Source organism: Panthera leo, chromosome C1 (genome assembly GCF_018350215.1).
Source record: "Panthera leo isolate Ple1 chromosome C1, P.leo_Ple1_pat1.1, whole genome shotgun sequence".
Classification (NCBI taxonomy): Eukaryota; Metazoa; Chordata; class Mammalia; order Carnivora; family Felidae; genus Panthera; species Panthera leo.
Window position 1 is genome coordinate 161450429 of NC_056686.1, and position 27963 is coordinate 161478391.

Sequence of the window (27963 nt, forward strand, 5' to 3'; positions counted from 1 at the left end):
ATTGTTAAAATGTCCATACTACCCAAAGCAATTTACAGACTTAATTCAATCCCGACCTAATACTAATTTTTCACAGAACTAGAACAAATAATCCTAAAATTTGTATGGCACCACAAAAGACCATTGAATAGACAAAGCAATCTTGAAGAATCAAGCCCAGATATCAAGATATACTACAAAGCTGTAGTAATCAAAACAGTATGGTACTGGTACAAAAATAGACACATAGAGGCACCTGGATGGTTCAGTTAAGTGTCCGGCTCTTGGTTTCAGCTCAGGTCATGATCTCACAATTAGTGGGATTGAGCCCCGCATCGGGCTCCACACTGATAGCACAGTGCCTGCTTGGGATCCTCTCTCACCCTGTCTTCCAATCCGTCCCCCATGCGCATGTGCTCTCTCTTTCTCTCTCTCAAATAAACTTAAAAAAATAGACACATAGATCAATGGAACAGAGCAGAGAGCCCAGAAATAAACCCACAATTATATGGTCAATTAGTCTTCGACAAAGGAGGCAAAAATATGCAATGGGAAAAAGACAGTCTCTTAAACAAATGGTTCTGGGACAACTGGACAGCCACATGCAAAAGAATGAAACTAACCATTTTCTCACACCCTACACACACACACACACACACAGACACACACACACACACACACACAAAACCTCAAAATGGATTATGGAGTTAAATATGAAATATGAAACATGAAACCATAAAAATCCTCGGGAGCAGAAGAACTTCTCTGACATCAGCCATAGCAATATTTTTCTAGATATGTCTCCTGAGGTAAGGGAAACAAAAGCAAAAATAAACTATTGGGACTACATCAAAATAAAAAGCTTCTGCACAGCAAAGAAAACAATCAAGAAAACAAAAAGACAGGGACAATACCTAGCTGGCTCAGTTAGTGGAGCATACAACTCTTGATTTGGGGGTTGTAGGTTTGAGCCACCCTGTCCCATTGGGTATAGAGATTACTTAGAAATAAAATCTCTCTTAAAAAAAAAAAAGAACCTGCTGAATGGAAGAAGATATTTCCAAATGACATATCTGAAAAAGAGTTATATCAAAAATATGTAAAGAACTTACACAACTCAACACCAAGAAAACAAATAATCCAATAAAAAAATAGAAGACATGAACAGACATTTCTCCAAAGAGAAATAGCCAACAGACACAGGAAAAGGTGCTCAACATCACTCTTCATCAGGGAAATGAAAATCAAAACCACCATGAGATGCCACCTCATACCTGTCAGAATGGCTAACATCAAAAACACAAGAAACAGGGGCACCTGGGTGGCTCAGTCGGTTGAGCGGCCGACTTCGGCTCAGGTCGTGATCTCACGGTTTTGAGTTCAAGCCCCGCGTCGGGCTCTGTGCTGACAGCTCGGAGCCTGAAGCCTGTCTCGGATTCTGTGTCTCCCTCTCCCTCCACTCACGCTTTGTCTCACTGTCTCTGAAAAATGAATAAACTTAAAAAAATTTAAAACACACACACACACAAGAAACAGCAAGTCTTGGTAAGGATGTGGAGAAAAAGGAACCACTGTTGGTGGGAATGCAAACAGGTGCAGTTTCTAAGGAAAACAGTATGGAGGTTTCTCAATAAATTAAAAATAGAATTACCATATGATCCACTAATTCTAGGTATTTAAACAAAGAATATTAAAAAAAACACTAATTTGAAGGGATACATGCAGCCCTATGTTTACATTGTTACTATTACAGCATTATTTGCAATAGTCAAATTACGAAAGCAGCCCAGTGTCCATCAATAGATGAATGAAGAAAATGTGGTACATATATTCACAATGGAATATTAGTCAGCCATAAAAAAAGGATGAAATCTTGCCATTTGCAACAACATGGATGGATCTAGAGGGCATAATTCTAAGTGAAATAAGTCAGAGAAAGACAAATACCACATGATTTCACTTATCTGTGGAACCTAAGAAACAAAGAAAAAAAGAGACAAACCAAAAAACAGACTCATAACTATAGAGAACGAACTGATGGTTACTAGAGGGAAGATGGGGAGGATGTAGATGAGTCTTAAAAATATGAAAAGTTGGGAGGCACCTGACTGGCTCAGTCAGAAGAGCATGTGACTCCTTTTTTTTTTTTTTTAACGTTTATTTATTTTTGAGACAGAGAGAGACAGAGCATGAACAGGGGAGGGGCAGAGAGAGGGAGACACAGAATCGGAAGCAGGCTCCAGGCTCTGAGCCATCAGCCCAGTGAGCATGTGACTCTTGATCTTGGGGTCATGAGTTTGAGCTCCACATTTGGTGTAAAGATGACTTAAAAAATAAAAAAATTAAAAAAAAAAGATGTATACTTAAAAAAAATTAATAAAAATATGAAAATATATTCAGCTTCTGGGGCACCTGAGTAGCTCAGTTAGTTAAACGTCCAACTTCAGCTCAAATCATGATCTCATGGTTTGTGAGTTCGAGCCCTACGTTGGGCTCTGTGCTGACAGAGCCTGCTTTGCATGTTCTGTATCCTTCTCTCTCTGCCCCTCTCTCACTCTCTCTCTCAAAAGTAAATAAATAAACATTAAAAAAAGATATTCAGCTTCACTCATAATGATATAAAGCATATTAGAACTACATTGACATATTAGTGTTTATCAAATTATCAAAAATTCAGAAGTTTGGTAATATACTCTGTTGGCAAGGCTGTAAGGAAAAGGGCATTCTCAGCGTGCCTGGCTGACTCAGGCAGTAGGGCATGTGACTCTTGATCTCTTGTGAGTTCAAGCCCTGCATCAGGCATGGAGCCTACTTAAAAGTAGGGGGATCCTCATAATCATTGGTGGGAGAGCAGAACGGTACAACCTCTAGGGAGAGAATTTGGAAGGCCTAGCAAGACTACCTATGCATTTACCCTTTGATCCAGCAATTCTAATTCCAGGGATTCACCCTGAAAGTGCAGTGCCACAAACATAAAACAGTATTTTTATAAGGTTCTTCACTGTGAGACATTATTTATAATAACAAAATATTAGAAACAACATAAATGCTGACCCATCAGGATACTAATTGAATAAACTGAGGACTTCACACAATGGAGTAATATAAAGCCAAAAAAGGGTTGAGGAATATTTCTATGAATTAATATGTGGTGATTTCTAAGATATATTAAGAGAAAAGATAAAGGTGTTCAATACTGCGATACGGCATCTTCCTTTTTTTTTTTTTTTTTTTTTTTAAGTAATCCCTACACCAATTGTGGGGCTCAAACTCATGATCCTGAGATCAAGACTGGCATGCTCTACCAACTGAGCCAGACAGGCACCCCTATCATGTTACATTTTGCATAAGAAAAAAAACACAGGAAGAATAAACCAGAAACTAATAAAAACATTGCTTATCGTGGATGGGTGGGAATGGAGTGGAAGGAACTTAAGGATGGGGATAAGACTTCTGAATGTACATTTTTATATATAGTTTTGACTTTTAAACCTTATGAAACTTTTGTAACTTTAGCCCTGTAAGTTAACCCTGTACATTCAGGGGCACCTGGCCGGCTTAGCTGGTGGAGCATGGGACTCTTGATCTTGGGGTGGGGGTTCGAGCCCCATGTTGAGTGTAGAGATTACTTAAAAAAATAAAATCTTTAAAAAATAAATTGTTTTCGAAGATTTGAAGAAAGCAAACCCTAAAACTAAATGCAAATAGAAACAAAGAAATCTGACTGTATATCAAATTGATAATGGAACCACACACACACACACACACACACACACACACACACACACACACACACACAGATTTCATTTCAATGGTTTGTAAATACTGTCCGTGTATACCTTTAGTGGGATCATTCTAAGAACAGACAGAACTGCAAAGAAGTCTTGAATTTTTTTCTTAGAAGGCTTCTTTGAAATGGTATTGGAGTAGTAATTCTGAAACTATTTTGAGTACATTGTAGGATAGAGCAAATGATGAAATACATTGATGCGGTTGGGAATCAGGGTTCTCACTGTGGAGGAAGAGAGATACAGACATGGAATGGGAATGGAAGGAAGAACTCTATGGAGCTGGATTTGAATTGAAATAAATTTCTTTAAAAACTTTTTTTAGGGGTGCCTGGATGGCTCAGTCGGTTAAGTCTCTGACTTCTGTTCAGGTCATGATCTCATGGTTTGTGAGTTAGCGCCCTGAGTCGGGCTCTGTGCTGACAGCTCAGAGCCTGGAGCCTGCTTCTGATTCTGTGTCTCCCTCTCTCTCTGCCCCTCCCCCACTCGTGTTCTGTCTCTGTCTCTCTCAAAACTAAGCAAACATTAAAAAAATTTTTTTAATTAAAAACTCTTTAAATACAGTTTTTAGCTTTGTCCACTAAAGGGGTCTATAAGCAATGATATTCCAGTTGCACTATTCTAGTGGCCAAAACTTGTTTCTGAATGCCATTCTCCACTAAAAGAAACCTTGGAGAGACGGCTGATTCCAGGTCTGGGGCAGGGAGAGTACAGAGTGAGCCAGAAAGTAAGAAAGTGCACAAAGACTGATGCGAATGTATGGGAAGGAGCTCAGCTTAAAGGGACTTCTACTGACCAAATTTGGGATAATTAGTCTATCAGAAAGAAGTTATTATCATCGATTATTTCACTCAGGTGGCTGTTGGCAGCCTCAGCAGATTCACATCCAAGATCACCCCTGTGGGCCTCTCCACGCAGCTGCCTCACAGCACAGCAGCCGGCTTCCCTCAGGACAAGTGAGGCAAACAGAGAGCTCCCGAAATGAAAACCACCATCTTTTTATAACCTAATTTCGGGAGTGACATTCTATATCTCCCGCCATGTTCCAGTCTTTAGAAGTGAGTCACTAAGTCTAGCCTGCACTCAAGGGGAGGGAGACAAACAGGATATGAATTCCCGGAGCTGGGGACAATTGGGGCCATCCTGGAGGCTGCCTACCAAGTAATCAAACATAATGACATCACCTATAATGGGACAGACTGACATTACATGCCTCCTGAGATAACGGAGTGGTAAATACACAAGGTCACCTATGTAGCATTCCTGGGAAGAAAAGTAAGGGAACAGACAAATCCAGAACGTGGGACACTCTATAAGAAAATTATTCCGGGGGCACCTGGCTGGTTCAATTGGCAAGGCATACCACTCCTGATCTTAGGGTCAAGAGTTCAAGCCCCATATTGCATGTAGAGCTTACATGAAAAAACAATTTTATCTTTTTTTTTCTTTAACGTTTATTATTGGGAGACAGAGAGAGACAGAGCATGAGCAGGGGAGGGGGAGAGAGAGAGGGAGACACAGAATCTGAAGCAAGTTCCAGGCTCTGAGCTGTCAGCACAGAGTCCGATGTGGAGCTCGAACTCACAAACCATGAGATCGTGACCTGAGTTGGATGCTTAACTGACTGAGCCACCCAGGCGCCCCAATTTTTTTTTAATTTTAAGAAAATTAGTCTAAATTCAAAAATATCAGGATCGTGAAAAAGAAGAAAACGTCAAATTGAGGTTACAGGAGACTAAGGAGAAAAGATAACTCAATGAAATCTGTGATCCTTCATCAGATCCTGATGAAATCAAAAACAGCTATAAAATGCTGTTTCTGAACTAATTAGGGGATTTGGATAAAGACTACTTTAATGATCAAGTATATGTGAAATTTGTAGGTGTGATCATGGTGCTGTGGTTATGGAGGAAAATCTAACAGAAACATGCTGACATATTTAGAAGTCAAGTGCCATAATATCTGCAAGGTAAGCAGTTTAGCAAAAAAGCCAAAAACCGAAAAATCCCAACCCCCTAACAGAAATACCTGTATAAGGGCACATGGGTATTTGCCATATGAAAGATACACTCATGTTCCTTCTCCTACTCTTTCAACTTTCCTCTAGGTTTGAAGTCTTGCACATAAAAGTTTACAAAGGTGGGAGGTACGGGTTGGTTATCAGGACCCTTGGTATTTGCCAGGCCATCCTGGAGATTCCAAGGAACCCATGAGGGCCATAAAGGTCTCTGTGGTGCTCAGTGTACATGCTGGGGATTCTGTGAGTCAGCCCTCACTCCATCGCGCAGGGTCCAAAGATGATGGGGGGGAGTCAGACCTGAATTGTAATCCTTGCTCTGTCTCTTCCTGGCTGTGTGTCTTGAGGCAAGTTACTAAATGCCTCTGACCTCATTTGTAAAAAGAGAGATCAGGACCCCGAGATCAAGAGCCGTATGCTCTTCTGACTGAACCAGCCGGGTGCCTCCCATCTTTTGTTGTGATGTGCTCAATAAATAATACTTCCCAATCCCACCTCCCAAACTGCCAAATCATTCATTCATTCATTCAACAACCATGCATTGTTACTCCCTGCAAGGGCAAGGGGTATACATGTATACATGTGAATTCAGTTACTCCAGGGAACTCGTGATCAAACGGGGGGGGGGGGTGTGGGGGTGGGAATACACTGGTAAATTCTAAAAGTGCTAAGGCTGTGACAGAAACACTGGCGTCCGGAGGGGGAGGGGCTGCCGCAGAATCTCCCCGGAGGTGGGCTTGGTGGCCTGAATGGGGGATGAGGGAGGAGAGGGAGCCTTACTGAGAGGCCCCAGGGGCAAAGGCAGAGAAGACTGGAAGAGAGTCTGGCTGAGTGGACAGGGCCAGGTCGGACACTGGTTGGGGAGGCCACGGGAGCAGTGTGGGCCCTGGTCTCAGAAGTAATGGGGCGCAGTAGGCCGCGATGTTTGGTTCAGAAAACATACCAGGGCTCAGCTATCTGAGGTTGGTTTTAAAACACTGGAGGGAGGAGAGTTCTCCAATAAAAAGAAAAAAAAAATTAATAAAAAAACACTCGAATTAATAAACAAATAGAAGGAAGTAACAGACCCTAAGCTTTCCCCTGTTGCCCTCCTCCCTGAAGGGGAGGAGGGAGGCACGGATGGGGGACGAGGTCTGGCAATAGGGCCTGCCTGCTTCTGTGAAGGGAGAGAGTGACTACCAAAGAGTAAGTAAGGCTCATCTATCACCTGCTATCACCATCTCCTCATCCAGTTTCTGTCCCCACGCACATAAAACTATGAGGTCCACCCACCACCCCATCTCTGCTTTCCAAATCACGTATTTCTGGAATGCATTAATTTTTTTCCCCTTGCTGGGGAGGCATGGAGGCCCCCCACCCTGTGCCAGCACACCAGGCACTGAGAACTCCGGGGTCCCTGCCCCAGCGGGCCCCCCAGGGCCCCGCTGCTGGGCTGAAGGGGTGGTCGAGGCGGCTGGGTGGGAGCACTGAGCCTGGCTGGGTACGCAGACGCAGAAGGAAGCTTCTCGCCTAATTCCAAATCATTTTTCTAAGAACAAAAACTATGTACAAATGAATATTTCCATCTTTATTTCAAATTCTAGGTTTCAACTGCAATATTAATGCTACTCCACAGTGTAATTTACTTGTAATAATATATCATTATTTCCATTTTACAGTTCTCTTCTTAAAGTAGTAAAGCAAATGTTTAAAACAGCACAAATCCGCAGCCCCACAATTCTCCATTCAGGCTCAGAATTTGTGCTCTCCTTTCAGAATTGCACATAATTGAAAACAATGAAAACCCCCGATGTGCTAAATGCTCTAGTCATTAAAGCATTTTTTTACTTTGGAATAAAAGACGATTCTTGTGGTTATAGTTATTATTTATTTATTTATTTTTAGAAGCCCCAAACAAGCTGCTTCCTGTTCCCAGACTGACATCTGCTGGGGATGTCAGGCTGACCGGCTTCCCGGGCAGGCCCGCAGCCGGCTGCCACTCCTCCCAGCCTCGGGGGGCAGGGGACCGCACCAGGAGGCCAGGGCCCCACCGGCAGTCCAGGGCCAGAATGGCCTCTGCAGGCCAGTATCCAGGGTCGGTAACCTGCCCCAGGTACCCAGTTTCTCTCCTGCTTCCAGCAGCTGGGTTAAGCGCCAGAATAGCATTGGCTTGGTCTCCAGTGTTGAATCAGGCAAGAGGCTGGTAGACAGGAGAGAGTTTGGGGGGCAAAATCAGGCACGTGGGCAGGATGATTGTCATCTGCGTGCAAACAGGCCTGCAGACTCTGGAGAAGCCCACGCTGTTTCTTTGCTTTCTCTGGGACGTCTCCATGTGCATCTTTCTTTTTCTTTTTTCTTTTTTGGTACTGGTTCCTTTGCCTTTGATACAACAGCTCCCCTTTAGGCAGCCCTGGGAATCGGGAATCAGGCCCTGTAGGGGAGGGTCTCCGTCCTTTGTGAATTAGATTTCAACGCCCCTTGGCCTCACGGTTAACAACCAGGAACGAAGCTTCCTTTTCCACCCAGAATGAGGGGCTCCCTGCCTGTTTCCCAATTTGTAGGAAGCCTGGTCTCCTCCCTCTCCTCCACAGTTTAAATCACCGAGCCGGTGGGGGTGGGGACCTGAGGGGCTGGGGCAACAGAGGGTTCTTTTCTCTCTCCTGGAGAGATCTTCCAGCTCCAGGGCCCCTTTATGATCTGTGTCTCTGGCTCTGAGCTCTGGCTTCTGGCCCCATGAAGGACATTTTCCCTAAGGTGACTTAGGCCCCCTCAAAGTCAGCATCCTGCCCCAGCCAGACCTCTAACACACCTCCTACATACCCCGGCCCTGCCCCAGCACCTCCAGTGGGGACTTTGAGCCCTCCCACCCTCCCATATCCGTCCTACATCTGTCCCTTCATGACCACCAACATTTCCTTCCCCCTGCCCGACTTCTTCTACTCCTGCCAAACTGCTCATCTCTGCACCAGGATGAAGGCACCCCCAAGCCCACTTACACACCTCTAATCAAACCTCATCGTCTACAGAAAAAGCCCAAGGCCCTTGGCCTGACCCAGCCCAGACCCAGCCAAGATTTCCCAAGGCCCAGAGCTGCCCTGGGATGACTTCAGGAAGGATGACGGGGAGGCATTAGAAGATGGGGTGCCTACATGAGAACAGTGAGTTTGCTTTTTACTCTCATTTCTCAGTGTCAAGGAAAAAAGTCCGGTTTGGTGTTAGTCACCTTGTTTGTTGGCTCATTTTATAAACTTTTAACTTAGAATCGTTTTAGATTTCCAGAGAAGTTGCAAGAATATCACACGGAGCTCCTGGACTCCCTGCTCCCAGTTCTCCCACTGTTAACGTTGCCAGGGGAGGCTGTCAACACCTCCCTGTGACTCTCCCTTTCAACAAGAGCCCTTCTGCAGCCACAGCAGGGAGGGTGAGCTGGACGCTAATCACATTGCTTCGTTTGCAATGAATATCTTTTCTGTTACCTTTTATTTCCAGCAAGTGATACTACTCACCCACGTTCTGAATTCCAAAAAGCTCTGAAAAAAAATGAAAGGTTTTTTTGTAAGTTTGGAGCCAAAGCTGATTTGAGGCAATCTATAAATAGTCTTTATGCTGCTTGGTGTAAATATTCATACATTTCTCTGCAGAAATATTCATTCATTCTTTGGCCCTCCGGGGATGTTAAGTGATGTTGCATATATGCATTATATCACCTTTTGAAATCAGAAAAAAAAAAAAATGTGAATTCTGGAACACATCTGGCACCGGGGGCTTATCGTGGGCTTACCATTTACGGTTACGATATAAAGTTTCTTTTGAAAACAAATTTATGTAAAAAGAGCAAGTCATTTCAAGAGAAACAGTAAGTAAATTGTGAGTACAGGTGACCTGTACTTTTAAGTTCCTCTTTCACTTTTTCCTACCTCCTCATAGAAGCATATGGGCGCTAAACAGAAAACAAAGAATCTGCAAGGCCTTCAAGATCTGGTCCAAACACCCCGGGTGGTCTTCATCTGTGCTCTGGCCCCACTCTCCCCACCACCCCCCAGCCTTATCTCAGTGCCCTCAACATGCCAGACTTAGGCCTCCAGGCCTCACACAGTCTGTTCCATCCCCTTTCCCCACCTCTTTCCCTGGCAAACTCCCTGCCCTTCTACCAAACTCAGCCCAGATGCCACCTTGTGCAGGAAGCCTTTCCTGGTTGCACCCGGTCTTGATTCGGTGCCATCCTGTGTGGTCCCAGGGGACATAGTACCCCAGGGAAGGAAGCAGTCTTAGTTTGACTCCAGTCTGACTCGGCCCCTTTCGGCTGGGTGGTTTGGTCACTTAATTACACTCACCAACATTAATCAGTGGGATCAGTCATGATAGCTGCTATTTGCTACCTACAAATTCATTTCATCCTCACAAGCCTGAGAGAGAGAAACTGTTCTGATCCCTATTTAACATACGAAGAACTGAGACCCAGAGAAGTTAAGTTCCTTTCCCAAGGTCACGGTAGGCAGGGGTGGCACGGATTTCTTCCTCCATCCCTCTTGATCCCCACCATAGAGCAGCTAGAAATGTACTTACATCACAGGGCTGCCGGGAGGGAAAAATGGGATAAGCTTGGCCAGGTGCTGTGCCTCATTTCACAGGCTACTTCTGGACACTGGGTACCCCAGACACAGGGCACTTACGTGCTTCTGAGGATAGCCCAACCCAAGGGCTTACAAGCTGTTGCTCTTTGCTGCTCCTCTTGGCTTTCTCATCTCCTCACTGGAATCTTCCTGCCCAAGCCCACGCTGGGTGGGGCCTCCCCACAGCTTTATGCTGTAATCAGTATTTACAACTCTGGCCTCTCCCTCTGAGCTCAGCAGAAAAAAATGTGTCTTTTATTTAGCACCCTGCACAGGATCTGAACCAAAAGAGTTTTGTAAAGAAATGCAAAGAAAAAATGATGAAGTAAACGTATGGATGGATAAATGGATGAGCAGATGGACAGATACATGGATGAAATTAACAACGAATGGATGCATTTTTGTCCTTAGAATTTCAAACGCATTTGACATACCATGACTAAAGCAGAATGAAAAATAACATTATCCAGATAACACTCTTAAGCAGATGTACAGAGGCTGAAGAAAAAAGGAAAGAAAACAACCTGTCACATTGCATTGCGCTGTATGTCTGCATTTCTAGTAAAATAATGTGGTAGTAACATTCGACCCTTATGATTCTCACTTGAGATGGGAAGCCGGGAAGGGGACAACTGGCATTTATGATAAAGTTAAGACACTTCGGCTGTCATTGAATAAATGTGGTGGCATAACAACACTGAGAAGTGAATCTGAGAGGGGCGCCTGCGTGGCTCGGTCGGTTGAGTGTCCGACTCTTGGTTTCAGCTCAGGTCATGATCTCATGGTTCATGGGTTTGAGCCCCACTTGGGGCTCTGTGCTGACAGCACGGAGCCTGCTTGGGATTCTCCCTCTCTCCCTGGCTCTCTGCCCCGCCCCCACTCGTGCTGTCTCTGTCTCTCTCAAAATAAATAAATAAACTTAAAAAAAAAAAAAAAAAGCAGATCTGAGGCAAGATCTTGAAAGGGGCCAGGCCACGCAGGCCCAGCTGTGATGACAGCCACCCTTGAGCACATGGAACAACTATGTAGATGACCAAACGTGACCCAAGACAGATGGCCTGCATTTCAAAGGTGACAAAGGGATGCAATGTCATTGATATTCAATTTATTAGACTACTGCCCCTTATCTGTTTTCTTCTAACTCTGGCAGTGGAAGGATAATATATGCATTAATGAGTGCAGTTTTTAAAGGTACAAGTGTCTAATTATGGGATAAGAGGAATTACTTAGCTGCAGAGTGCAGAAAAGTCGTGAGTCCCGGAATGGCACCCTCACACACAGCAGTTTAATTTATATGCTATTTATCTCCTCACTTACACCTGCCAGAAACAATTAGCACTTGGTAATTTGTTGATCTTATCAAGGCCCTGGGATTTGTTATCATAGTTGCCACCAATATAAACACTGTGTGAAATAAACAATTTAAAAATAGCCTGCTATTAAATCATGCCCATTTAACCGGGTTTGAATTTCTTTTAGTCTGGTGGAGTTTTCACATTTTGTCATTTCTCGATCAATATATTAATTTTCCAAAGGATTTTAAGATGCTTTCAGAACCCTATACTATCACAGTGGGAGTCAGGATCCTTTTCAAACGTGCCAGAAATCAGTGCCTGTGGAAACACAAGGGCAACCGTGAAGATACACTCTTCCAAGGTTTTCAAGAAGCCGTCAAGAACAGCAACCTCCCCCCCCCCCCCCGCCCCCCATCCCCACCCCGCTCGCCCTCAGCAGCCCCTAGGACTCCGGTAACTTGGGGTCAACCGGGATTCCGTCCGTTCCGCCCTCCCCTTCTGCGCCCACTCCAGAAGGGCTGCCGGTGCGCGGAGGAAAGCGCTCCCCCGCTGTCAGTCGCGCACTGGGGGCCCTGAGCCTTGCTGCGGCACCTCCTCGGCCCCCGGCGTGTTCTCTGTAGGCCACGTGGGATGGCACCTGCAGAGTTTCCCTGAACTGTGCCCCACAAAACTCTTCCGAAGTGACAACAGGTGTGACGGAGGGAAAGGTAGTTTTAGATACGAGCTCCTTTACTCCGTCTCTTCCAATTACATACTCTCCTTCCCCATCTAAGCTGAAAGGGGGTCCGGTTCTCGCTGCCCTAGGGGAGGCTTCTGTTAGAATAGAAAACAAAACAACCGGGCTTTCTGGCTTTTGTTATTCAAAACCTAAATCCTTAGGAGAATTCAGCTGATTCTCCAGCAAAGTCTGGATGAATAGAGTGGGATTTACCCCAGCCCGGAAAGTTCTTGAGCCGGAGGGAGGAGAGCAGGAGAGAGAGGAGGGGGAAGGAAAAGAGGACGGTGAGGAGGGGTGAGGAGTAGGAGGGGAAAGAAGGAGGAGGCATCACGGGAAGGGGGAATCTGGAAGAGAAGGGGAGGGGAAGGAGGGGGCTCGTGTCCATGTGTGTTCAGCAGAGTTCAGGGAGGTGGCTGGGCAGAGCCCAGGGAGGTAGCAAAGGTCAGCAAAGTCACCTAGACCAGAGTTTGCACTCAGAAGCTTTCCAGAACCGGGCACAATGGGTGGAACAGGACTGAGAGGCAACAGGAAGTGCTGTGGACAGAGGAGCTGCGAGAGAGTGTGTCCCTCCCAAGGACAAGGCTTCCCATACCCTGAGTATCACAGGAGGGCCAGCCCAGACCTTGGATCCGGGCTGGGATTTGGGGCATCTGAATGGTGCCTGGATGGATCAGTGAGTCAGCACCCTCCTGGCTCCTGGAGCTGGGGCACAACCCCGGGGGTGGGAGGCTGGTGAGGCAATTTCCGGAAATTACATACCTTCTGATACACTTGAGTCTGTGGACTAAGATTTATATCCACATCATATCTTTGGGGGATGCTTATTCACAAAATTAAACACATTTCCTTATTGTTGGACTTCTTAGAGATCTTAAAATGCTAAAAATAATACATTCTGGATCTCAGAGAATGGGATACAATAGGTCACTTGTGTGCTGGTAAATGATCAATGACCAGCTGAGGGATCAAATCAGGGATTAAAAGCCCTGACTCATAGCATTTGCCAATTTCTGTGGTGTAAATACTCTGAGGGGCCATTCCAGCGGTAGAGCTGCCTCGGATATTTTGCTGAGGTCCTTGTTGCTCCCTGACCCCAGTCGGCCTCCACTCTCCACAGATCTTCGTCCAGAGGGCTGTCCACAGTCAACCTCCTACAGGCACATCTCTGCCTTGGAGATGTTTCCCAGGTGGGCTGATCTAAGACTTGTCCTTTTACACATGTGTCATCAGTTTTAATTAAAGGAACCAGTTTCCTGTTCATTATGGTATTCCTACAGCATTGAGTTCTTTTAAGTGATTATATCTCTGCCAAGATGTGATGTAGCAGGCATAACATAAAGAATGAACAAAAGGCTGGATCCCAATGGTAGCCAGCCTCCAGGATGGCCACAAATGATTCCTGCGCCCTCGTATTCATGCCCTTGGGGAGGATTGATCTATGTAATGAAGGGGAGCAAATTTTGCCATCCTAAAATATGTGTCTTTGGCAAAAGGATTACTTTGAGCTAAAGGCAACCAAAACTCGGCAGATTCAGGAAAACCTCTTTACCTCCCCCCCCCCCCCCCCGCCCCCTGCTTCAACTGCCTAAATTTATACTGGAAAAGGGGCCTGTTTCAGGGAGACAGCTATTACGAGAGACACCTTCTTATCCAAGAAACTTATCTACATAAAAGGACAGCTTTGTTTTCCAAACTTCTCCTGTGCCTTCCTGTGAATGGCCGTCCTCCACTTGGTATCTCCAGACTCCGACCCCTTCCCTTGGCTCTGGATGTTCTATAAGCTCCAAACACCTGGCTGACCTTTGGGTCTCATATTTTTACGGGACTCCCATTTGTTTGAAATTTGTTTTTCTTCTGTTAATCCATCTTATATCAATTATCAGACCAGCCCAAGAACCTAGAAGGGAAGAAGGGAAACATTTTCCACCCCTACAGTAACAAATAGGAAACCTGGGAAATGAGTGTGGGACTTCTTCAGAGGCTAGATCACAAAAGACACTGCGGTTTTTGCCTTGCCCCTTGGGTTGCTGGCTCTGGGGGAGCCAGAGCGAGCAGCATGAAGACTTTCTAGCAGCCCTGCAAACGAGTCCACGTGGTTAGACACTATCTGGCCACAGTTTGCCAGCCGTGGGAGTGCTCTATCCTGGAAGCAGATCCTCTGGGTCCAGTAAGCCTTTATCTGGATGCCTGCAGCCCAGCTGAGCAGCTCCTGGGTCTCTGACCCACAGAAGCTGTGCGAGATAATGAGTGCTTATTGTTGCTGTATGCTGCTGAGCTTGGATGTATTGTGTGATGCAGATATTTATAACTAGTAGAACACCTAATCAAGAGGAGCTCTACAACTTTTACCAGGGGAGGAAAGATGCATGTGGACATACACAAATTTGTGGAGTCAGCCAGTATATGTATAATCAGATACTGACTATTACCTGGTATGAGAAATAGGAGAGGGGAGGGAAGAGGTTATGCAGTTGAAAAACAAGGAGCCCATCAGGGAAGCTTTCAAGAGGTCGGTTTTGGAAGAAAAGGAGATTTGAAGAAAGGCAGGGCCACATTTTGGTGGCCAGGTCGGTGGGGGAGGCATCTCTCCTTTTTGGAGAAATCAGTTTCTGAAAAGTTTACACAAGCATTCTTTGCAAAATGTGAATGTCACTTGAAAATCAAGACTATCTCTTTTTTTCTTAATTTTTTTTTTTAACATTTATTCAGTTTTGAGAGAGAGAGAGAGAGAGAGAGAGCGCAAGTGGGGGAGGGGCAGAGAGAGAAGGAGACACAGAATCCAAAGCAGGCTCCAGGTTCTGAGCTGCCAGCACAGAGCCCAACGTAGCACTCAAATTCACGAACTGTGAGATCATGACCTGAGCCGAAGTCAGACGCTTAACTGACTGAGCTACCCAGGTGCCCCTGAAAATCAAGACTTTAGGACAATAAGAGTCAACCTGTTTTTAGTAAAGTAACTCATAAAATTGTGAATTTTGCACCTTATAAAAAGTACAAAAAAAAACTTACCAAGACACACAAAAGTTGTTACCAGTTTGTTGTCTCCTACCACTTACATTGTGTGAGACATAACAGAACATTTATTTATTAGTTGGTTTAAATTGCAGAATAAAAAGATCCAGTTCTTGGTGGGTTGGTTTCCATCCTGGAAAAATGGACATAAGCTGAAATAAAGGGAATGATTTCTATTTAGTCAAAAGGAATAAACAAACAAACAACAGCCCTTCAATCAACCAGAGAAAATTAGTACCTCTTTCCAGTCTATTGTTTTTCATTTTGCTTTGCTTTTTGTTCTTGTTTTCTTTCTTAAAAGGACGTTGAGAGCCATCATGGAAGTCATGATGATATGGAAACACTGGCTGGAAAAGCATCCTGGTATCTTTTTCTTTTGCCTAATTCTCCTTCAAGATACTAGCTTCAAATGACATAGGGAGTTTGCTTAAATCAAATAGAAAATTAAAGCACGCGAATTAAGGAGCTGGAAGAAAAAGTACTATAAAGTAAATGAACAAATATGTAAAAAAGGTACTCAGCCTCACAATAATTAAAGAAAGGCAAGCTACAAGGAGATGCAATTTCTAAAACCCTATCAGATTGACAAAGATGAAAAAGTTTGATAATACTCAGTAAATGAGAGGAAAGGGGAGTAAGTCAAATCACAGGATAGGGATGGGAATGCAAATTGGCACAATTTCAGAGGCAATTGGACAACATCTAGCAAGATGTTAAATGCACATACCCTTTGACACAGTAATTCCATCCCTGGGTATAAGTACAATTGGAGGATATCCATTGCAGCCTTGTTGGAAATCATTAAAAAAAATGGAAATAGCAATGTACACAATCGAGAGTGGCTAAATCACAAGTGATAACAAAGGCAGGGAGTGCTTGCTTGTTTTGGGATCAGCACTGTTCTAAGAGTGCTACTATGTGCAGTCACGTGATCTCGTAAGAGCCCTGAGACTCCATTCTCTTCCTATCATGGTACAACCATGCCATACGGACACCATCCTGCCATCCAGATCGCAGGGGGAGGTCCACCTGTGCTGACACAAAGGCCACTTATGCAATAGAAGGGATAACAGGCAATTTTAGAACAGGTTGTCGAGCACAATCTCATTTATGATAAAGAAATAATAAAGTGTGTATATACGCTTACATTTATGCAGGAAATATCTAGAAAGATAATCCAGAAAGAGTTAACTGTGGGATCCTCAGGAGAAGTGTCCATTTTTTATTTAATATCTTCTTTATTTTTCAACTTTGTGTATGTATGTATGTGTTTACTTATTTACTTACTTACTTGCCTAGTACACATGTGTAGAGATTTTGCCTGGAGTTAGACAAACTGCACAGGTTGAGGTCACAGTTTTCAAGACTGCCTTCACTTCTGACACCAACTGCTATGGAGCACTCAGTTTCGATAATCCACTGTAAGGGCTCACAGAACCCATTGCGGCTATTCTATTCATGGTTTTGGTTTCTTACACGGGAAAGGAGGCAGATGAAAGACAGCCAAAGGAAGAGACACATAGGACAGAATCTGGGAGGGTTCCAGACATGAGACTTTCATTGTCCTCTCCTGTGGCTTAAAGATGCATTACCCTCCTGGCACTGATGTGTGACAATGCACACGGAGAACTGCCAACCGTGGAAGCTCACACGAGCATCAGTATCCAGAGATCTTAACGGGGTTTCATTATGTAGGCATCACTGATTGATTGCCCCCATGGTTGAAGTTTACAGATTGATACTACAGGATCCAAAGCCACACACTAAATTATAACTGATCTTTCTGGAGGGGCCGGTCCTTACTCTAAGATCCAGGGTGGCCATCCTATCCCTAAACAAAGACAGTCGTATCCGGGATGACACAGATTAATTCAAGAAGCTGAGGGTGAAGGCCAGACCTGTTTTTGGGCAAGGCCAAATTCTTTATTACACATTTTTGTAATAAAAACCTGGAATAGCTATACGGTTGAAATGCTTATTGGTACACAGTATAATTTCCAAGCTGTGTTTTTATGTAAGAGGACTGGTTTGCGCTGAGACTCCCTGGTCACGTGGATTCTTGTTCTGCGTTTTCTTAGATTCTATATTTGTCTACTTGGCATCCATTGGTTACAGGGTCACACTAATGGCCAGAGCTGTTTACATCTACCTCCGTGAGCCAGCTTTTGTGGGCACCTGATAATATTACAAATCCTCCAATCGGTCATGAGTCCATACTCCCCACCACCTCTTTTATTGCACTCACATACCAAGCCAATATTCCTCTGCCCTAATAACCCAGGGCCAGGTAGCATATAACAAGAGACCACCTCTATAGCCCAGAGCCTGCTGACTCAAACTAGCCAATATTAACCTGTTTTCTCTGCCTTGCCTTGCCTTCCTGTGGGAAACAATAAAGGTTCTGGCCCATGCTTTCCCCTCACTGCTTCTACCTCCTGACCAAAACTGGTGCTACCCCACGTGGCCTTTGTGGCACAATGTGCTCCCTTCTCTCGGGAAATGTAAGTAAGAACAATCTTCCTTCAATGGCATTAGCCTCGTTGTGTCATCTCCAAAATTAAAAGCCTGTGGGTACAACCGAGGCAACTCTGAGACCTTCCTCCAAAAGGCCTAGGTTTTAAGAGGGTAATAATCCTTACTGATGGGCACAGGCCTGGGCTCATATATGCTCGTTGAATTTTTTTTAATTTATTTTATTTTATTTTATTTTATTTTATTTTATTTTATTTTAGAGAAAATGAGAGGGGGGAGTTGGGGGGAGTAGCGCAGCAGGAGAAAGAAAGAGAATCTCAAGCAGGCTCCACACCCAGCACAGAGCCTGACATGGGGATTGATCCCACGACTGAGAGAGCCAAAACCAAAGAGTCAGATGCTCAAAACCTGAGCCAAAACCAAGAGTCAGATGCTCAAATGAGTGAGTCACCTAGGCGCCCCACATGCTTGTTCAATTTAACGAATAAGTTTATACGACTAGTTTTTCCTACAGTGATACAGACGATAAACTATTCATCTTGCTTGATGTGATCAGGGCCATACGTGGAATTTGAGAAGTTCCATAAACCACTTGCAGAAATATGTATCAGCTTTCAAATTCTGCACTGAGTGAATTTACTGGAATACTGATGTCCTACTTGGTCAGTGTTGTTTTGTTACTCTTTCTACTCCGCTAACCCCAATTCATTTAGTTAGCAAATACACTTATATCTATCTATTGCTAAGAACTAAAACGTCCTTGGTCAACTTAAAAACTGAAACTCAGAATGAAGAGAAAATTGTACTTATTCCATTTAGGCTGGTTGCATGACTTAATTTAGGCTCTGAGCAAATTTAGCTTATGAGTGTTTTTGCTTGTTATAAAATGTCAGGGATTTCTTGGAGCTGGCTTTAACCAAAACACCTGTGTATGAACTCTCAGACAAAGATATGAAAAACAGAAATTCTGGTAAACTGAAGGTGTACATTTGATAGTTAATTCTATACATGACAGTGTTTGACCCAGTGGTCCCTGAAATGAGGTTTGGTCATATTCATGCATTTTTAGGGACATAAGGTATAAAGATGGGAGTGGGTTAGAAAGGAGAAAAACCTCAATAATATTAAATAAAGAACAAATTTAAGCCTTGAGCAATAAAAATGGATAAAGCACTGAAGTTCTGGACAAATAAGATTATGAAATGCCAAGCCATAAAGAATGAAGAATATTTGGAGTTTTAATAATGTAGGTGAGCTTTTATAGCAATTGTAAAAAAATAATGTGATTGCCTCAGGCAATAGTAGAGCCTGTTTATAGTCAGTTTCTAATAATTCCCAAAGGCGGACCCCAATTAAGAACTCAAATTCTGAACCAGAAAGGTTGAAAAACATTTTGAAGACAACTCTAAAATGGCTCTTTGGGAATACTGACATTTTTCTAGAGATTAGTTAATGAAAAATCATTTTAGTTATACTATTACACTTAGCCAAATTATGCTGGAAAACCAGAAAAATTAAAAACACTTTGGTTTTATAATACCCTTGGAGCTTTAGCTAAAGTTAACAAGCTATAAAGGAACCATGGTTTACCAGCCAAGTGTAAGGTGGGGAATTGCTTTTGTTGAGTCAGGGTAAAGAGTGTTAGTGATAAATGCTCTTGAGCATGGCAAATTTTGTGAAGTCATGTGTATCTGGAGGCTTTTAGCTGCAAGTAACAGAATACTCAAACCAAAGTGTCTTAAACAATGAGAGCATTTCATTCTTGCACAAAACACGACGTCTGGAGGCAGGCTGATCCAGGTTTGGATCAGCACCAGTTAGTGATGTTTCTTGGTCCACTTTTATTTTTTTTTAGGTTTATTTATTTTGAGAGAGAGAGAGAAAGTATGAGTGTTGGAGGGGGTGGGGGGCACAGAGAGACAGGAAGAGAGAGAAAGAATCTTAAGCAGGCTTTGCATTCTCAGCCCAGAGCCCAATGCAGGGCTCCAACCCACGAACAGTGAGATCATGTCCTGAGCCGAAGTAGGATGTTAACTGACTGAGCCACCGAGGCGCCCATGCCCATCTTTTTGACCTTCCTTTTCCACTACTCCGAATACAGTTCTTTACTAAATCTATTATTTTCAAATCTAAAAGGAATGCTATCCAGAGAGCCCTGGAATTCATCTCAAGTCCTCATAACAGGAGGGAAAAGAGCGGGGTAATCTCTTCCGTTCTCCCTCTTTTAGGGGAGGAAAAATCCACTCTTCTTCCAGCTGTGTCAAGCCCTGTCCTCAGGCTTCTTTACATTTCGGAGGCCAGAGCTGGGTCACCTGCACAGTAGAAGAGAGATTACAGGATGAATTTGGGCTAATAATGATTCATCTCCTAGAGATGGGCACACTTACTATGGAGCAAAATTGAGATTTTGTTAGCAAGCAAAAAGCAATCAGCAGTGTTTGTGATATTTGGAGGCTTTAGCAGGTGAAAGGTGGGGCATCAGTCCCCTATAGCTCAGCTGGTCATTCCTATTCAAAGGATGCATAAAAAAACGAAATTTAGGGGCACCTGGCTGGCTTAGTCCATTGAGCGTCCAACTTCGGCTCAGGTCATGACCTCGGTTCACGAGTTCAGGCCCGACATCGGGCTCATTGCTATCAGCACAGAGCCTGCTTCAGATCCTCTGTTCCCCTCTCTCTCTGCCCCTCCCCTGCTTGTGATCTCTCAAAAAATAAAAAAACATTAAGAAAAAGAAGTTTTTTAAAGGAAATATATCTTTCATTTATTATATGGTTTAAGTTGGGTAAGGACCTCAGTAAAACCAGGTATCATATGTGGCATCATTTCCGTTAAGCTATGGGATAAGCTCCTTACTTAAAAAACTTGACCAAACCTAATATGGCCCTTCATTAAATCTATTTTCAAGTAAAAAAGAAATGATATGGGATGCCTGGGTGGCTCAGTTAATTAAGCGTCTGACTCCTGATTTTGGTTCAGGTCATGATTTCCCGGTTTGTGGAATGGAGCCCCACATCGGGCTCTGAGCCCTGCATCACGAGGGCAAGAACCAAGGAATCTTACCACAAAAATAGACAAAATGCCAAGCCTCATGAGAGATTACCTGAAGCGCTGGAACAAGGCAAGAAGCAGGAGCCAAGGGGCCAGAAGGCGCAGGTTCCCCAGGGACTGACACTCAGCGGGCAGGCTGTGCAGTGTCCACACTGACAACATACTAGGACACTTCTGAAGTACCTGATGGCTGCTGGCCTGCACCCCAAGTGCTCCTCGACCTCCCCACAAACCATGTCCCCACAGCCTAAGTAAAGGTTTAATCAGTGGCGCTTCTAGGATTCTGTGATAGCCCGTGAAACCTGGTTTAAAAAAAAAAGGAAAAAACCCCCACAAAAGCAAAGGGCAAGTTGAAGAGAGCTGTGTGAAAGCTCTCTTTCCCTTCAAACTGCCCCCTCCACAGCCCCTCTGCTATGGCTTTTCACTGAGAAATAAGGTACAGAGGCCCCATGTCTTCCCTGTCTTTTCTTCTATCCCAGTAGAAGAAGCATTCCTGCATCTACCAAAGACCGGGTCCTCCACCCATGTGCCAGATCGAACCCCGTCACCCCACCACCTCTCAAGGACCACACTTCTGTCCCTTCCTTTCCCTCTTTGCCTCCAGCCTCAAACCCTCCTCCTTCCCACTGCTAAAAAAATCCAACGAACCAACCAACGAACCCACCAACCCACCAACCAATCCACCAACCCCCAACCACCTCTTTTGCCTGAACATCTCCCTCTACCTTCGATCCCATTTCTCTTGTCCCAATTATGGCAAAACTTTTCACAAGAGTCATCCAAACTTACTTTCAAGTGAAACAGAACTCAACAACCAGCACACCTTTACACACATCTTTTTTCAACCACTCAGCAGCATTTGCTTTCTTTTTGAAACTCTGCCTTCCCCTGGCTCCTCTGACCATACTCTCCTTGGTTTGTTCTGACATCGTTAGCTGCTTCTTTCAGTCTGTTTGGCTGATCTCCACTCCTTTCCTTGACCTTTGTTCCAGGCTCATTCATGGATCCTTTCCTCTTCTCTTCCTATACTCTCTCTCTAGCCTAAGTGATCTACTTCAGTTCTCAGGTTTTGAATACCACCCACAGAGTAATGATTCTAAATTTATGTATCTGCTCCCTGAAACTTTCTTCCGAACTTCAGACACATGTAGCTAGTGGCCAACAGGATATCTACCACGTGTGTTTAAAGGGCATCTTGAGCCTACATTTAAAACATTTTTAAATTGGTTTGTTTTCTTATTGAGTCTTAAGAATACTTTGTATATTTTGGTTAAAAAAATTTTTTTAAGTAGGCTCCACACCCAACATGGGACTTGAACTCACAACCCTGAGATTACAAATTGCATGCTGTAGCCAATTGAGCCAGCCAGGCATCCCTATTTTGGTTAAATTCTTTATCAGATAGGTCTTTTGCAAATATTTTCTCCCAGTCTGTTGCTTGTCTTCTCATTCTCTTTACAGTGTCTTGCAGACGTTTTTAATTTTAATGCAGTACAGCTCATCAATCCTTTCTTTCATAGATTGTGTCTTTGGAATTAAAGAAGTTATCACCATATCCAAGATCATCTAGATTTCCTCATATGTTATTTCCTAGGAGGTTTAGTTTTTAGTTTTGTATTTTACATTCAGGTTTGTGATCCATTTCAAGTTACTTTTTTGTGAAAGGTGTAAGGTCTATGTCTATATATTTTTTTTTTTTTGCATGTGGATGTCCACTTGTTCCAGCACCATCTGTTAAAGAGATTACCTTTGCTCCATTGTATTGTCTTTGTTCCTTTGTCAAAGATCAGTGGACTATATGTAGGTGGGTCTATTTCTGGGCTTTCTATTCTGTTTCATTGATCGGTCTATTCTTTCACCAGTACCACACAGTCCTCTTTACTATAGCTTTATAGTAAGTCTTGAAGTCCGGTTGTGTCGCCTACACTCAAAATACATTCTCAATTCCTACCTCCACACACTTTCCATAACTGCTCCTCCCTCGAGTCTTTTCCATTTCAATAAATGGCACCATCCATTTGCTCTGGCTAAAAACCTAGAAGTCACTCTTGATTCCTCCCTTCCCTTCTCTCATTCAGTCCATCATTGTGTCTTCCTCCAGCAAGCAGATCAAGTCAAGTTGCAGCTCTCCATTTCTGCCTAGTTCAGATGAAGAGCCAATCTCATTGGTTCTACCATAACTGGTCTCCCTCTTGCCCTCCTCCATAGTCAGCGAGCCCCACACCTTTTTATCTTCAAAAAAAGGAGAGGAAATTAGGATTTATTATACGCATTTTATATTTACCCTTAAATGAAAACACAGCCAGCCTGAGCAAAGTAGGATTTTTTATGAGATGTGTTGAAATCAGATGGGGATATGAGTTCAAGCTAAATTCCTGAAGAAGAAAGGTAAAGCCCTAGACTTGTAATAGCCACTGCAGTAGCCACTCAACCACATGGCTACTGAGCTCTGGAAATGTGGCTAGTTTGAACTGACATGTGTTTTAAGTGTAAAATACACTCCAGATTTTGAAGACTTAGTATAAAATTAAAAAAAAAAAAAACACAACCCTAAACAGTCTTAATAATTTTTTGGTTGATTACACGCTAAGGTGATAAAAATTTGGAATACTGGGTTAAATGAAATATGTTATTAACATTGTTTCTTTAAAATGTGGCTGCTAGAAAAATTTAAATTATATCCATGCCTCACATTCTATTTCTGCTAGGCAGTGCTGCCCTGGAAGGTATATAATGCAGGCCTGGTGTGGTTCTCTGGCCTGACGTCCCCTTTCCTGCTCCATCTCTCCCGGGCATGTCAGCCAGCACATTTGCTTCTTTGTCACAGGATGCTCTCATGACTGGGAGGACTGGTGAGATGGCTGATAGATCAAGATTCCAAGTGATCTTTGAAGACATGCATCAAGGGCGCCTGGCTGGCTCAGTTGGAAAAGCATGCGGCTCTTCATCTTGGGGTTGTGAATCTGAGCCCCACATTGGGTGTAGAGATTACTAACATAAATAATAAACTTAGGAAAATAAAATAAAAACACACATCAGACTGTATGGCTTTGTTGTTGTTGTGGTTGAAAAACTCTAATGGCTATCCATTTAAGTTACAATGAAAGCTCAACACTATGTCATACATACAAGGCCCTGTGTAACTGAGAACCTCTTACTCATTACACATTAGCCACCCCAGCCTATCTGTTCTTCTAAAACACGGGGATCTTTCTTCCCTTGTAGCCTCTGCATTGGCTGTTCCTACTGCCTGCAATGCTCACACCCTCTTCACTCCTTGAGTTTTGGCTCAAATGAATACACGGAAGTTCTCAGATATGATGTCATTCTAGATGCATCTTTACATTGCCTTCACATCTTTCAGTTATTTAAATGAAAAACTGCATAACTATTTTAATCCCATTTATGTAAAAACAAATATGTATGCGCATATATGTACATACAGTAACTATTTGGAAGGATACACACCAGGTAACTGAGATTACTTCTGTAATCATACTGTACATACTGCCCCACAACTGACTTTTCCATAAAGCAGTATGAGTAAGAAATTTTCCTATGCCAGCTCATATAGATGCACTTTATTCTTTTTAATGGCTGAAGGTATTCTTTTGCATGAGTGTATTATAACTTGCTTCACCATTTCCCTATATTGATGGATATTTAAATTGTTTCCAATTGTTTTTGCTATTACAGTTGAATCTTATTACAGCTGATATGGATTTCAATTCTTTGGATCATAGAAAACAATTTACCTTCTTATGTATGGGAGTCAGTTTTTATCATATTTTCTGAAATAATTCATCCTGTTCAATTGCGAAATGTGGCCATCTTAAGCATTAACAAATTCTTTGTATGTGGTTTATATATTGATCTTTCTAACCAACATCTTTAAAAGTTCAAAGTAGGGGTGGGGCACCTGGTAGCTCAGTCGGTTGAGCATCTGATTCTTGATTTCAGCTCAGGTCATGATCTCACAGTTCATGAGATCAAGCCCCGCCTCAGGCTCTGCTCTGGCAGCACAGAGCCTGCTTGTGATTCTCTGTCTCCCTCTCTCTCTGTGTCCCTACCCTATTCATGCGCACTCTCAAAAATAAACATTAAAAAAAAACTTTATATAAGCACTTTGTGATGATTCAATAATGCTAGTAATGCTTTGTGCACAAGGGCTGTAATTATATAATTACATTTATAATTGAGGGATACACTTTTCTAAATTGAGGTAACATATACAGTACAGTACATAAATCTTGATCATACAGCTTGATGAAATTTTACATATGTATACATCTGAGTAACTGCTCCCAAGATAAAAATATAGAACATTTCTCATACCTTAGCAGACTGACAGCACATTTTCATTGACTAGGATACTTTTTAAGCTGCTTTCTTTCAAATTCCCACATTCCTCATTTCTTTAGGATGATTACTTACGATTCTTATGCTAATAATAATTTGGAGAAGGGACAGTAGGGTGAAGAAATAGGGGAATCACAAGTGTCTGTTGGGTGTTTTCTCATCTGTACTCATCTCTAATCATTTATCTATTTTTAGAAACTGCTCATGGATGTCCTAGGCTGAGTTAAGGAGAAAATCATGGATTGCCAAAATTTGCAGGTTTATACGATCCAGACTGACAGGATTTTCATTCTATTGTCCCAAAATTGTTTCTATTCATTAAGGCCAATATGGGTCATTCAATGAAGATAATCCTATGTATACTATACTATTTGTAAAGTTATGAACATTTTTTAAAGATTTTTTTTTTTTTTTATTTTTGGGGCACCTGGGTGGCTCATTTGGTTAAGCCTCCGACTTCAGCTCAGGTCATGATCTTGTAGTCCGGTCCCTGAGTTCCAGCCTTGCGTTGGGCTCTATGCCTGAAGCCTGCTTGGGATTCTGTGTCTCCCTCTCTCTGTGTTCCTCCCCAGCTCATGCTCTGTCTCTCTCTGTCTCTCAAAAATGAATAAACACTAAAAAAAAAAAATAAATAAAAATAAAAAAAATTATTTTTAAGCAATCTCCACACCCAGCATGGGGCTCAAACTCAAAACCCTGAGATCAAGAGTTGCGTGCTCTACCAACTGAGCCAGCCAGGCTCTCATTTTTTTTTTTTTTTTTTGAATGGGTAGTAATGAGCTGTGCAATTTTGGTTATGCAATTTAATTTCTTTGTGTCTTTACCAGAAAAGGGATAATGAGAAAAAAAAAAACCTGGAGATGTAAGAATAATAATGGAGATACATAAAATAATGAGAGAAAAGTAGGTTATGGTCAGATTATCAATGGCCTCAATTGCTGACTTGATATATTTGGATTTCCTTAGCCTTTCTTTTTACTGCTTTTTTTTTCTTGACTGTCCAAAGTCCCCTATGGTATTTTAGTTACACTGTATTGAATAGAATTTTGTGGCTACTCTGTAAATGTAATAACAATTTTCTGTGAGAAAATTCCAATTTCCAAATAACTAATTTACAACCTACTCTTTGCAACAGTTTGTGACTTGTCATTTTGTTAGCATTACTTAACCTTTCTGCTCCTCAGTAACTTCTGACTTACAGAAAAGGTGAGTTAAGCAAGATATTCTAAAATGACATTTTCAGCCTAAAAATTCCAAGATTTACATGAAGTCCGGGCATGTTATTAGCCAAAAAAAAAAAAAAGTCAACATTTATCACTCAATCCAACAATTTCCTCTTTCAAAATGTTCTTTAGCAAAAGTAAAATATTAATATTTCTTCTGCAGAACAGGTATTTAAAGAACCACAGAAAAACATGCTGCATAGTTTTCTTGTGTATAATACATAAGGACTGGGCCTGTTAGGTGATGTTAAAGGGAATTATATAGAAATTTACATCTATTGTGTACCTCTTATACATCTGGAACTCTCTTTAGTCCTTTTGTGCCAGGGCATTTAATCTATGTGTCAGTATGATCTTCATTATGTATATGAAGAAGGACCAGCTTGCACAGGGTGACATCCAAGTAGTGCATGTGTTATCTGAACCTAGATCTGATCACAAGCTCTCTCCACCCTATAAAGCTGTGCTTGTAACATGGTACAGAAGGTGTGAATTCCCAAGAAGGTGTAATGGAGACAAGTATGGGAAATGTATATGTTTGTTGGGGTAAAAACCTAAGCTGCTACAAGAGAAATACAGTAGCTCAAAGAACACTGAAGTTTATTTCTTTTTCATTTACCAGCCTCACGGTTAGCAGTCAGGCAGCCGGGTGCTCTGCTCCTCAGAGTCCTTCCTGCCATATCGTGGCTCTACCGTCCTCTGGGGTGCTGTCCTCGTATGGATTTTTAATGATGGGCTCTCTGGGACCTGTTGGGAAGGAAAATCGCTCCTGAGGGAAACACACATCCAACAATTTGAAGGCCTAGATCTGGAATCAGCCTTCACTCACATTCCACTGACAAGATTTTAGTCATGCGATCTACACCTGGCTGCAAAGAAGCTGAAAAAGTTTGTAGCAAGACAGCCAGGTGCCTAGATATACTCTATTAAAATTACGAAAAAGGAATGCATTCTGGTAGCCAACTAGCATACCCTGTATTATGTCACTTCTCAGAGTAAAATCAACAGAGTTGATAAAATAATCGGCAAGCGCCTCCTTCAAACAGTTCATAGTTATGAAGAGTAGAGTGTTTTATAAAACTATATCCAGAGGACTAGGAAAACGGACTTGCGATGTAATTAACTGAAGATGAGATCTATTCCTTGTACTCTTAAGACAACCAAGATGGTTTATTTCACCAGAAAAAAAAAAAAAAAAATAGCAATTTGCACAAAGACCAGAAGGAGAGTCAAAGAATCAGACGCATCACTATTTATCAGTCTTTCCCACATTCCTATGGCAACAGAATGCACTGATCTTGCTGGATGGGTTCTGTGCCTTCAAATGCAGGCCAGACACAGGCACTTGAGGACGGTTTCTTTCCTCCTTAGCAGCTTGCCAAGCACGAAAGCAACTCTATCATACATGATGAGAAAGCAGATCTAGAAATGCTTCCCTGGAACAGCATCAAAATGAGCTG

At 42.8% G+C, this 27963-nt stretch overlaps 2 long non-coding RNA genes across 2 annotated transcripts in view; both read right to left on the reverse strand.

The window, feature by feature from the left end:
* LOC122226258 overlaps window positions 1–10500 on the reverse strand; it is a 35010-nt gene extending 24510 nt beyond the window's left edge. The window contains exons 1-2 of the long non-coding RNA XR_006205534.1: window positions 10330–10500; window positions 9270–9293 (exon numbers count right to left, since the gene is read on the reverse strand). This is a non-coding gene — a long non-coding RNA (uncharacterized LOC122226258). The remainder of the gene's footprint in view (window positions 1–9269; window positions 9294–10329) is intronic.
* A 4913-nt stretch (window positions 10501–15413) lies between these two features.
* Window positions 15414–27695, reverse strand: LOC122227902. Its single transcript, XR_006206272.1, has 4 exons — window positions 27476–27695; window positions 27123–27250; window positions 15640–15827; window positions 15414–15553 (listed from the first exon to the last, which is right to left on the reverse strand). It is a non-coding gene; the product is annotated as an uncharacterized LOC122227902 (long non-coding RNA).
* Between the last annotated feature and the right edge of the window lie 268 nt (window positions 27696–27963).